Raw genomic sequence first — 13,649 nt, forward strand, 5'->3', positions numbered from 1 at the left:
CAGGGGGTTCGTGGAATTGGGTTTTGTCCCATGTTCTCTGGTACTTGAACTTGCAGTGATTAGGGAAGGAAAACATTGGCACTGAGTAAAATAATCTAATAAAGAGAGTGGTTTGTTAATTGGCTCCGTGTTGTTTGGTTGTTTGGTTGTTTGATTGTTGTTGTTTGGTTGACATATGAGAAATATGCTCATAAACAAGTCATTTGCTATTTTTAGGAATTGGCCAGCCTTGGAAGAGGCAGTCTTTCCAGAGCCTGCAAGGTCCTAGATGTCAAAACAATATATATATATATATATATATATATATATATATATATATATATATATATATATATATATATATATGTATATATATATATATATATTAAATAAAAATGCACAATTAATATTTCATCTCTTTTTTTCTAACCCATAGGTCTCAAGAAGCAAACAGTGCTAAGAATTTCATATTAGAAGTATTTTATGTATTTCAAAATTAATTGCATTTTTTCCACAAAGAAAAATTTACTCTAATGTATTTTCTTTCATTTAACAATATATAGGACAAATTTTCATATTGGTACATCTAAATTTTCTTTTATTAAATTAAGCAGATACAGAAGCCCTTTAGACTACTATATTATGAGGTACTTGACAATTTTTTTGCTGCAGGATATTGAATTTATTTCAATCTTTGTTATCTCAAATAATGCTGCAATTAACCTGATTATCCATATATAATTAATATGTATACAAGGATATATAGGAAAAGAGAAAATTACTGATTCAAATGATCATGCATTTAGAATGATATTATTTGTCTTCTATGGAATTTAGGAGAATTTGTACTCCCACCAACACTATTTATGCAAACCAGTTTCCCTCACACTCAAGGTCACTAAAAAACATTTATCAAGAAGAGCTTTGTAATATTTTGAACAAGTAATAATAAAAAAAAAATTTAAAAAAAGTTTATTCATATGTGTATGCATATTCATCTGTTTATGTATTCATATATACAAAACACATGTGCATATACTTAATATATTATTTTGTGATATTTTATTTAAAATGTTTATAGTTATATTTCAGATATTTTTCCTAATTTATTATTCCTCTTTTATGATTTTATATCAATATTGTACAAATTTTATAAAGTGTTTTTAGAACTTTTCTCTTTTTACCTTTTTCTGAATACCTAATAAAAATCATCTGTTTCTTGAATGTATGGTATAACTGGAGTCTCAAATTTTTGTGCCTTGTTTCTTTAGTAAATAAATTAGGATTTGTAGATCTCATCAATGATTTGTATCTATTTTGTATTCTAGAATTTACAGATGGTTTTTATTTAAGAAAGATTTAATGATGTTAATAGCAAAAGTTTAGAATTACTTGAAGAGTTCATTTATTTTATTTACAAAAAAATTGTGCTTCAATTTAAAATGACTTGTCCAAATATTAATACATTATAATTCTCTCAAAAAACTCCCTAATTCCTCAATATTCCACAAAAATGTTAGCATTGAACATCTACAAGTGCAACAAACTTTAAAATAGTAGTATATTTTTCTTGCAGTTCTCTTTGATATATTTTGTATGCAATCAATTTAACAGTGTTTCAGAGATAAATGACACAACTGAGGTAGTTTGTCTCTGTCAAAAATATTTTAGAAAATTTAAAAAACAACAACAATGAAAATCCAGGATGTCAAAAATAAGCATTTTCTAATTCAATGTGGTTAGACTTATGATCCTTCCCTAGCTAGCTTTGGTCATTAAGCTTTTTTATTCTGTTACTGAAAGCTCTCCCAGGGACCCGCTGGATCTTGACTGGCTGGGTTCAGCTTCCTGCCATATATGAAATAGACAAAAGATGGAAAAATAACCAAAGTGCATAAACTTCAATATTTATTTTTTGGTCTTTCTTATATTGATGGAGTATCAGTTGGAGGTCCGGGTTCTTAGCATCCTAAACAAATAATTGAAACTGATTGAGACACACAAAAGCAACAGAACACAGATTTATTGAAAGTGAAAGTAATATTCCTTCATAAAATAGAGCCCAGCGGGCTGATGGAGACAGAGTGGCCCAAGGTTCCTGAGGTCTAGGTATGTCTCATCTTCTATGCTGATCTGTGCCTCATTCCCCTCCCTGCAAACCTGATTGAATACATAGCTCTATTTGCTCCCATTTGTTAGTGTATTTTATCTAATTAGAACATGGAACTTCTGGCAGAAGTTGATTTGGTATTAAGCCCTAGGTGGTGGGAGTTGCCATGGTAATAGGACTTAGCCTAAACAGGGACATAATGACTCATCTCCCTATCATGTACTCCAGCTGGAATTTTTCTTGTACCCTGCCTGGACCATCTTAACATCTGTACACTCCTACCCCATTTTATCTATTTCTTATGCAGGTAGGTGGTAGAATGAAGCCAGCAAGATCCAGGAAGCATCCTTGGGACAGGCTGTGGGCTCAAGAAAAAAATCTGCATCCCCTGTGGAGTGTGCTCATCATTATCTTCACCCAATTTTGTTCTGAAGCTTAAGCCCTCAATTTTGCTCATAAGTCTGCCACTTATTGCAGATGAGAGACAGCAAGAAAGACTAATACTATCCTTCTGTAATTCCTTGGTCCCTATTTTAATAAGTGGGCCTTCTCTTCACTGGAGGTGCATTGACATAATAATAACTTAACCCAGTAAAATTTCATAGAGTTCACAAGATGTTTTACACAATAAAAAAAAGTAACATCATACCATATTTTTCACAAATTGAAACAAAAGCATTTTTTCCTAATATTTTTTAAATGCCGATACTTGTACTACTGATATCTATTTAGAAGTAGTGTAATGTCAGAAGGGTGTCAATTATTTTTTTTTATTTTAAATTGTGTGGTTCCATTTTTACAGATAGAAAGTGAGACCCAGAGGCTTACAAAACAGCCATTTAATCAAAGACTATAATTCATTCATAAGATAGCCAGTATTTTTCAAAATATACCATTATTGAGTTTAGTAGTATTTATCAGCAAATATCCACTGGGAAAATTCTTTCTCTTTCTTAAAGTTCTATCATATTTATTGCCTCTGTACACCAAGACCAACCAAAAGAATAGTAAGAACACAAGAGATATGATTAAGCTTTATATTTGAATTCCTTTACTTCTCAAAACCTATTCCAGTGAATGACATGATATTTGTGGAAAGTTAATAGTTACAGATTTGTATTTAATGTGATGTGTCATAATTTACTTTTTGATGCTGAAATTAGTTTTCCTAAGCAATGTGCATTCAGTAAGATATAAAAAGCAAACACACTGCAGTGGAGGTAATATGTGGGTAAACTGTGAGTTAATTCTATAGCCATGCCAGAGAACACTAATGAATATTTTCATAGTGTGGAAATTTTAAATGAAAAAAAAAATGTTGTTATATCAGTAACAGAAATTCACTCATTTGGTTTAATATGAAAAGCTAAGATTCAAAAAAAATGGGGCAAGGAATTATCTCTTTATGGGAACATTTTTCTTTTTTGCAATTGTTTTCAAATGCCAAATTTCCAGGGATGTTTGCAGGCTTAATTTAGGGGACAAGTACTTAATACTCTAATTGGTTAATTGCGCCCATCATTACTCAGCAAATAAAATCATATTACCATAAACAAGCAAGAAAGCAACACTGAAATGACCTCCTACACTGGAAATGACATTTTGTTATTTTAATAAGCGGATATTAGAATAATCCTTTTCCCCCTTCATTTCCACTAGCACAACGCTTTTCTTTTGCAAAGGTCACAACTAAAAGAAACAATTTGGCTTCAACTCTAATACCAATGGATACTACTTCAGTGGCTTTTAACAGAGCAGAATTGGCTAGAACAGAATGAGTGAAAGTCTCTTAGGGTATTTGTATATTCAGAACCACTGAGCCATGAAGCCAAATGTGGTGCCACTTTCCTATTAGATTAAAAAAAAATAGCAACAACAATAAAAAGACAACAGAAACCTTTTATAACTTGCCTTCAAATTTGCTTTCTGATTCTTATTCAATTTATATGTTTGTTAATTATTTAATTGCTTAAATGAGTAAAAGCCAGTATTAAAATAGGCCCATTATTCCTTACCTCACTAAGCTATGAATCATAAAATTATATAATTTTCATTGATCTTCATACATAATCATTGTGTTGAAACCATTTTCTTCAGGGCAATAGAAACTGATTCTTAGAGATAGGCAGGGATTTGCCCAATGTCTAACAGATGAGATTCTAAAATCCTGATAGATTCTGTATCCTTTCTCTTGATCATTCAGGCCCTTAAATTCCCTCTGTGGTTCTGATATGCAGTTCCACATCCTTAGAGCTCACCCTGTCCTTTTCACCTAGGCTTTATAATTCAGAACATATCAAATGTCTTTTTTTTTTGTATTACTGACATACATGACAATAGTGGAATGCATTACAATCATAATTATCCATTCACAGCACAATTTTTCATAACTCTGTATATGTTCACGCCAAATTATGCCATTATACAGGAGCTCTCATTATTTGTTTTTGCATTACAATTCTTAATACACCTTTATACCACAATTTATCATATCTCTGTTTGTATATAGGTATGTTGACAACAAATTCACATCTTCATACATGTGTTTTGTATAATGATGAGAATCTCCTTCCACCATCCATGCTCAAGTGTCTTTTTAAAGGAAAGTCTTTGTCACCTCTCCTCTAATTCTACATCCCCATAGTTCATTGTTTTTTAGCTTTTGAAATTTAATGGGTTCTCTTTAATTATAGATTTTTTTTGTGTGTGTACTTGCCTGAACTCTTCTTTTTTACCCTCTGATTTGTGTCCTTATGAAAAGTAATTTTTCTGTTATTTTGCCAAGATGTTGGGGGAAGGGGGAGGGAGAAAATGAGATTTAAAGGTAGAACACAGATTCTCTCCTTAGCTAAAATGTAAACATAAACGAAAAGCGAAGCAGTTCAGTATGTTCCATAATACCACATAATCACATCATTTTCAAAACTGATTTGCTTCTCCATTGTCAAAAGTTAAAAATAGAAGTAAAGAAATTTTTCATGCAAGTTAAATAGTCAATAAAGACTTTATTATGGACTATTGCAATGGAGTGGAGAGTCTGAATTCAACTCTGTTGAAAAAAAAGATAAGAGATAATTTAATTGTTGTGGTAAGCTAGTGTTAAAGTAGGAAGTGGGAAAGTTGATCAAGATCACCTGATGATTTTATCACCAAGAAGTTATTTTCTGAGTTAGGTTCCCATTCTCTCTTAGAAAATGGGAGTCAGGGGCACTATCTTTCTTGCTGACTTCTTTGCAAAGAATTGGCACATGGGTTTTTCAGAAATATATCCCTGGGTTGTAAAACTTTCAAGAGGCAGAGAAAATAAATAAATTACAATTCAATGAAAAAGAAAATAAATATTTATAATTCCAAGTTTTCTAAAGTAAATGCAGTAAAAGAATTTATAGGCAGTAAGAAAATCATCTGTAGTTGATAATTTCAGTCAAGTTGATGAGAATGAGAGGCCCTCTCATTCACCATCTAGTATATTATATTTACTGTAGTGCTATGTAATTTATCATTTAAACAGAATCTGATAAAATGTTCTTCTATGATTGGTTAACTGATCAACCAAATTATTTCACTAAAAACTTGATTTTTTTCCCCTCAAGTCCTACTCCACTATTGCCTCCATGTGTGCCAAGTTCTCATATTCACAAAATTGGTACCAAATTTTCAGTTGTTTCTAAAAAACTAATATATTCATGTAATATATGTATTATGGTAAAGTGCTAGCAATTTATATCAGCTGAGGATAAACATATATATCCTCAGTTTACATATTCTTTCACATTCTACATTCTCAGAATCTATGTGTGTGTGTGTGTGTGTGTGTGTGTGTGTGTGTGTCAGAGAAATTTTTTCTACCAAACAACTGTTAAGAGCTGGAGTTTTTATTGTGATATTTGATTTTAGTTAGTAATGTTCAATAATTGGATTAGGATAATTCAGAGAATGAGTTCTGAAAAGAGCATATTAAAATAAATCATCTTTCTAAATTTATCAGTTTTTTTCAAATATATACATAATAAAAATCCAGTTTCTACATTTAGTGTGACAGAGAAGCCATTAGGAATAACTCAGTTCTGTTCTCCTCCCCCAAAATACACTTTTCTTGCCATATTAAATATGAATAAACTACTACTCTGTACAATTGTTTCTTTTTTCTAAATGTTACATTTAGAAAAGCCTTCTGTGATTATAATTGAAATTGCATTGAACTTAAAATGATTATTGGAGGAGGCAGGAGAATGAACACACTAAAATCTCTGAATTTCCTCCCAGAACACTTAGAAAAAAATCATTTCATTCTGTAAGGGCTCTAATTGATATCATTCTTCAAAAAATTCATCCATGTATTGAGTTTATTTAGAAGCATCTTGTATTTTATTATTATTGCAAATAAGATCATTTATTTTTATTAAAAACAAGCAATACTTGATTTTTATTTATCTCTACCTTTATTATTATAATGTTTTTTTAATTCATTTTTAAAATTTTACTGCTATTAAGGTTGAAGGGATCTTATGTTAATTTTACATCTAATAATTTTCAGAGCTCAGTAATTAATTCTAATATTTTTCTACTGATTTTCTTTTACTTTTTTTTGAAGTCTTTTCCAAAGACTGATAGTGTTGCTTCCATATTTAATGTTTATATATTTTTGTACTTTTATTACTGCTTTGGCTTTTTCCAATCATTGTTGAATTGATTCAGTGATTATTAATTTCTTTTCTGTTTTGTTCCTGGTATTGAAATAGAAGTGTTGAATATGATGTTTGCAAAAAAAAAAAAAAAAAACAATTAAAGGTATTCTTAACAAGTTGAAGCAGTTCCTTTTTTGTTTGCTATTTTATCTCGAATCAGAACTAAGTTTATACACTTATCTTATTAATTTCTTGATTGAATTGTAAAGTGCATATTATCCCAGTCCTGTAATTATCACCTAGATCATAGAAAATTTACTGTATCCACAAAAGAAACCACTCACTTTGTTCTCCCCTCCCTTTCACACAATAATGCTGACTGCTGTCACCTTCTAAAACATATGTCAGTACTGCCTGTTTCTTAACTTTATATAAGTGGGAATACTTCAGAAGTCATCTTCTTCTTTAAGAATCTTTTATTCAGATATTCGTTATAATATATACATTGTAATGAGTAGTTGTAGTTATTTCAATAATTGTGGTCCCTGATAGTTTTCAGTGGTTTGAATGTTATGCATGTATCCATTCCAGTGATGATGAATATTGTTGTTTTTCTCCAGTTTTTATATCATGAATTGTACTTCTCTGCATTCCTGTGTATATTTTATTGTAGAGAATACATGTGAAAATATAATGAATATGTATCTAAGAATAGAATTGTTGAAGAAAACATATGTAAATATTCAACTTCCTTGGATATTACCAAATAGCGTTCCAAAGTGTTTGTCCCAAATTAAATCAGCTCTATGTGAGTAAAGATAGATTTATATTTTCAAAAAAAATCAGTATCTATCTTTTTGTCTGTCGTTTTAGACATTCCAATAAACCTCCTGTGGTGGTCTTTTGGGGGGGCATGGGGGAAACCAAGGATTGAACCCAAGGATGCTTAACCACTGAGGTGCTTAACCACTGAGCAACATCCCCAAACTTTCTTTTGTAATTTATTTAGAGACAGGATCTCACTGAATTGCTTATGAACTCTCTAAGTTGCTGAGGCTGGCTTTGAACTCTTGATCCCCCTGCTTCAGTGTCCCAAGCCACTGGGATTACTGGTGCACTACCGCACTCGGCTGCCTGTGATGATCTTGAATTGTGGTTTTAATTTATGCTTCTATGATGACTGAGGACTATTGGCAAATTGCACATCATCACTTGTAAAGTTGCTCTTTGAGATTCTACTCATAGTTTTAATGAGTCTCTGAATCTTTTTATTTTTTATTTTTTGTAGAACATTGTATATTTTATGTGAATTACTTTGATGGATATATGTACTACAAAATACCTTCATCTACTATGCTTTGACTTTATTTTTTAAATGGCACTTTAGAAAATGAATATGATATTCATATAGCATAATTTTCTATATGTCTCCTGTTTTAGTGCCTTTCCAATTCTGTTTAACACATTTCTATCTACCCCAATTTTGGAGATATTCTTCTCTCTTGTATGAAAAAAAAATCATCTACCTTTGACATTTAGTTTCAGGTTTATAGTTCCTCCAGTATTGATTTTTGTCTATGGAATTCTACTAGTTTTCTGTGACTTTAGTAACAAATTGTCATAAACTAAATGGCTTAAAACAACACAAATTTATTATTTTACAAGTTCTATAGTTCAGAAATCTAACACAGATCTCACTGGATTAAAAGCAGCATGTCAACATCACTTGATTATTTTCTGGTTTCACTGATGGGAATCTATTTCCTTGTCTTTTCCAGAAACTAGAATCTATCTTCATTTATTGGTTCTTGACAACTTCCATCTTCAACAAAGGCAACCCATGTCTTTGTATTAATCACTCTCTGTCCTTCCATTTTTACAAACCCTTAGGATTACATTGGGCCCAACCAGATCACATAGTATGTCTCCATTTTAAACAAACTGAATTTAATCAGCAACTTTAATTTTCCTTTTTTAATGTAAGGTAAGGCATTCTGGGGTTTAGGAAGTAGTACACTGGCATCATTGAACATTGATTTTCTGCCTACCATAGATATGAAAGAAAATTTAAATTTCATGTCTATTATTAAATTCCATCAAATATCACTTAATAAAGATCCACTACTTATGTCAAAAAATCACATATTTCAGTCTTCTTCTGAACCTTCTTTTTGGTTCCTACTGTCTTTTCCTGTGTTGACAACATTTTACTTTAATTTCATTTCAATGATTTTGATATCTAGTAATCCTGTAAATGAGTTATTTTTCTTCAAGATTGGTTGGGTTACTCTTGATTCTTTAAATTATTAGAAATATTTTAGAATGATATTGCCCATTTCCAAATGGCCAGGATTTTTATGTCAGTTGCATTATGTACCAAGGAAATATGCCCTTTGTATAATGTTTTAATATTTATACCTTCTTAACAAATTGTCAAAAATATTTTTAATTTTCTAGAGACCTGCAAGTTTTGTTGATTTACTCATATTTGTTTGATGTTTTGTGATTCCACATTAATTTTATTTTGTGTTCTAATTTTTATTTATTCTTTGTTGCTGATACATAAAAGGTAATTAGTTTTCTCCATTGATCCTTACTCAATGACCTGGCTATATTGAAATACATCAATTCATAGTTGGCCAATGTACAGCCAAAAATTCTGTTCTATTTTTAAGAACTTTTTAACTAAACTTTGTAGGCTTTTACCTTGGGAAGAATGGTAACTGAGCATGTGAAAATACAATCAATTCTCAAATACTCAATGTGAAAGTTCTCCCCTATCAGTTTCCTCATGCTCAGATAAATCCTGGGTTTTCAACTTTAAATAAAAGCCCAGAGTAAACAAATATACCCAGGAGAACAGTTACTTCAGAAGATCAGTTGATATCTGTAATATATCTTTCTCCACAATCTTAGCTCTTTGTATTTCAGTTTAGTAATTTACTAGCTCTCTAAGTTCTTAAATAGAAGATTTTTTATGCCATCAGACGTTTATAATTTTACCTGGTCTGTTCTTTACCTATATGGAAGTGATTATTGGATATTAGATTTTATCAGTTGTTTATGCAACTATGTTGAAAAAATATCCTTAGTCTTCCTAAATTAAAATTCTAATATTAAGTTAGAATTTTCCCTGATTAACACATTTGGTTAATATACAGTAAAATTTATCTTTATGGTTTACTTTCTTCTGTATTTATTTGTTTGACTTTATGTTTCAAATATGAAATAGATCTATTAATTCAATTGTAATTACCATTTAGAAACAGCCCCCAAAATATCAAAATACTGAATGGATAGTGAATGTAATATCTCAAGCTCAGTTTGAATATCAAATGTAATCATATATGGAAAATTCTCTTTCATTGTTATAGGTATCTTAAAGTAAAAGAATAAGATAAAGATTGCTAAGACAAAACAAGAAAGTGAGAAGCACTGTAATTGGTTGACACCCCAAAACTTTAGCCTGAACAGCAGTAAATCTATATGTAATGCTTGCAGGAATCTTTGGAAATAAGACTTTTAAACCAAAAATCCTCTTGTAAATGTGTTTTCTCTGAATTCTTTCTTTGTTCTATCAAATAAAATTCCCCATAATATAGGAATGCTTGCTGCCTAATCCCAAACTAACAATTGCATGATCAGAGAGGGAAGAAGCTTTCCTCTGCCAGTGCCTATAAAAATAATAAAATATAGTGATAGGGAGGATGTTTATTGCAGCAGCCCTATTATCTGAAGAAGAACAAAATTTGTTTGTAGAGGGCACGGATGTTGTTCATGGTTCAATTCTTGACTACCATGCACTAGATGCTGGGGTTGAGCTCCAGCAGCACAAAACAGACAAAGAAAACAAAAGAACAACAAAAAATATATTGTAGAAAACCAAACAACAACAAAAACAAAAACCACCACCAACAACAACAAAATCCCCAAAACCAATACTTAATGTCTGCCACATACCAAATATTCAGTATATAATAGATTATATTATTTTTGTCCACAGTTAGGTATGGGATCAATGCCATAATGCATATTGTCAACATCGTCTGGCATCTGAAGATGTAAATTTTTATCCCAGGTTTCAGTGTAGATTTCTAGTTAATTGATTTGTTCCTCCAAGTCTCAAAGTCTTTTTTTAGGACATTCATGAGGATGCCACACTAGCTCTGTGTATTTTTGCCTTGAAAAAATTAGATAAAATTTTGGGTCTAGAGTCTATTATAGCATGTGGCCTATGATAGATAATCAATAAATGCCAGTTCCCTTCCCTCTCCTCCATGTAAGGTTGTTGTTTTCAGCCCAATTCTGGTAATAGCTGTGAGACCATAGAGAATCATTGACCCTCTCTCTGTCGAAGCACCCTACCCATTACTTTGATAAGTAATGCCTAATTATTTCCTAATAAAAATACCATTTAGAGGAGCAAAGAAAAACACAAGATGATAATGCTCTGAGGAGAATCTACACTTAATATTTCAACATAAGGAATTATTAAGATAGATAAAAAAAGTTTCACTATTTCACTTGCAAAAATTAATGACTATGTCACTGCCTGTAAATGAAAAACCATAAAACAGATGATGTCAAATGACATGATAGCACCTGGTTATATCTTCAGTTAATAACAAACTGCAATGTTATTGTACAATTATTTATGCTTGCTAAGTGAATGTTTATCATGATTAAAATGGCAAGATAAAGAATAAAAATGCCTTGAAATCAGTATATCTTAGAGAAAATCAGCAGATGTTACCTATGCTGGACTAGGAAAATCTGTCTCCTAAAAATGAAGTGTGTTTGCTCTTTTTTGAATATAGTTAAGCTCTTTACTCGTTTCAAAGACCTATTTACATGGCAAATTCTTAACATTTTTGTTTTCATAATTTTTTATATGAAAACTTACAGAACTTTAGTAATTATTCCAAAACAAGCCCCTCCACTTTCATAATCAGTCTGTCTGTCACAATGAAAGAAGTTCTAGATATGGAACAGTAATCGGGATTGAAAGAGTAGTTAGGTTTGCCAGGGGGTAGGAGAACTTTCTGCCAGATTGAAGATGCAATTATAATCCTAGGAACTAGTATTTCCAATCTCTATGAGATTCTTAAGGTAAAATATTCAAGATCACTTGTCATAATGAAGTGTTATTAAATAACACTGTCAGAGAACATTTGGGAGAATTTTCTAGGAGGTGAAGAGGTGTTAAAGAAATTACTCGATGAGTGATGAGATTTTTGAAAGAAATTGATATTTGGTACAGGAAATTATATGGCCTGATTTGGCCAACCCTGGTGGAAAAATAAGTTGCCAAATACATTACATGATTTGAGTTTATGAACATTCCTTCAGTCAGTCATTACTGCTCACTGATCCAAGGACCCCATCCCACCTGCTGTATGCACCTGGAGTTCCACATGTTGATTAATCCTCATCCTCTTCCTCCTCCCCATCCCCTGGGGGACACTGCTCCTGAAAATACTGCAAAACCAGGACAATGTATGAAATGAACAGAACAAATTCCTATTCATTCCCTAGTTTCAAAAGCCCATTTAATATAGCACTTTCAAATGGAGAATATATTAAACTGATTAAAAAAAAACCCAGCTACCATGCTTGATCTAATCCAAAAGACTGAGAAGCTATTACTTCTCTTTTGTGAAATGATTTATGCTATAAGAATTTTTACAGGCCTCTTCTTTCCGAGAGTAAACAAATGAGAAAAAAGTTTGTCCACACCTGGCCACAAGTTTATTCTTTGTACTTCTTTGCATTTTTGAAAAGTTTTTATTTAGTCTTTTTGTGGTTTTTAGTACTTCTTATATATATTAGAGTATATATAGTATATTATATATACTAAATTATATATATATAATTTATTGGTTCTGTGAATGGAACTCAGGCCTTCACACCTGTGAGGCAAGTGCTCTTCCACTGAGCTATATTCCCAGTCCTTAACGGAATTGTTTTTTTTTCTTTTTTTAATTAAAACTTTTATTTCGAGAGAAATACAAATTTAGAAATAGTTAAAATAAATAATACAGACAGATCCGATTATTTTCTAGTTTTTCCCTAAGGTAATTTTGTGAAAACTGTACAGCAACATGAAGACTATTGGCATTGATACAGTGAAGATTCAGAACATTTCTTTCACCAGAACAGTCCCTCATGTTGCCCTATTGTAGCCTCCCCCACTTTCTTCACACTCCTACTCCCTGTTTAACCCCTGACAAGAACTAATCTGTTCTCCATATCTATTTTGTCATGTTAAGAACATTATGCAAATGAAATTATACAATATGCAAACTTTTGGAATTAGCTTTTTGCACTCAGCATAATATTTTGCAGATGTGTCCAAGTATTTTATATGTTTCTTTTTGTCAGTGAGTTAGTATGCCATGGTATAAAGCTACCAGTTGGGCTTTTAGGAATAAAAAGCTCCTGTAAGCATTTGAGCACATATTTTTCTGTGAACGTAAGTCTTCATTTATCTGCAGTAAATGTTTAGGAGTGCAGTGTTGGGATCAGATGGGTAGCTTTTTAGCAAACTATGTATTTTCCAGAGTAGTTATGTTAGTTCATATTCACATCAGTAATGTGTAAGTGACCTAGCTTCTCTCTGTCCTGCTAGGGTTAGAGTTCTGTGATTTCTTTCTTTTTTCTTCTTTTTTTTTTCTATTTTAGCAATTCTGAGAGCCATGTTGTGACATCTCATTATATTTTCATTTATCTTTTCCTAATATTTAATGATGTTAAATATTCCATGTATTTAAATGATATCTGTATGAAGGAGCCACATCCCCCAGCCCTATTTTATATTTTATTTAGAGACAAGGTCTCACTGAGTTGCTTAGAACCTGGCCATTGTTGAGGCTGGCTTTGAACTCACAATTCTCCTGTCTCAGCCTCCCAAGTTCTGGGATTACAGGCATGGG

At 31.6% G+C, this 13,649-nt stretch overlaps 1 non-coding gene across 1 annotated transcript; it reads right to left on the bottom strand.

Moving 5' to 3' along the window:
• Positions 1-12,170: 12,170 nt before the first annotated feature.
• Positions 12,171-12,360, bottom strand: LOC143642355 (U2 spliceosomal RNA). Its single transcript, XR_013155644.1, has one exon. It is a non-coding gene; the product is annotated as a U2 spliceosomal RNA (small nuclear RNA).
• Positions 12,361-13,649: the final 1,289 nt, after the last annotated feature.

Source organism: Callospermophilus lateralis, chromosome 11 (genome assembly GCF_048772815.1).
Source record: "Callospermophilus lateralis isolate mCalLat2 chromosome 11, mCalLat2.hap1, whole genome shotgun sequence".
Classification (NCBI taxonomy): domain Eukaryota; kingdom Metazoa; phylum Chordata; class Mammalia; order Rodentia; family Sciuridae; genus Callospermophilus; species Callospermophilus lateralis.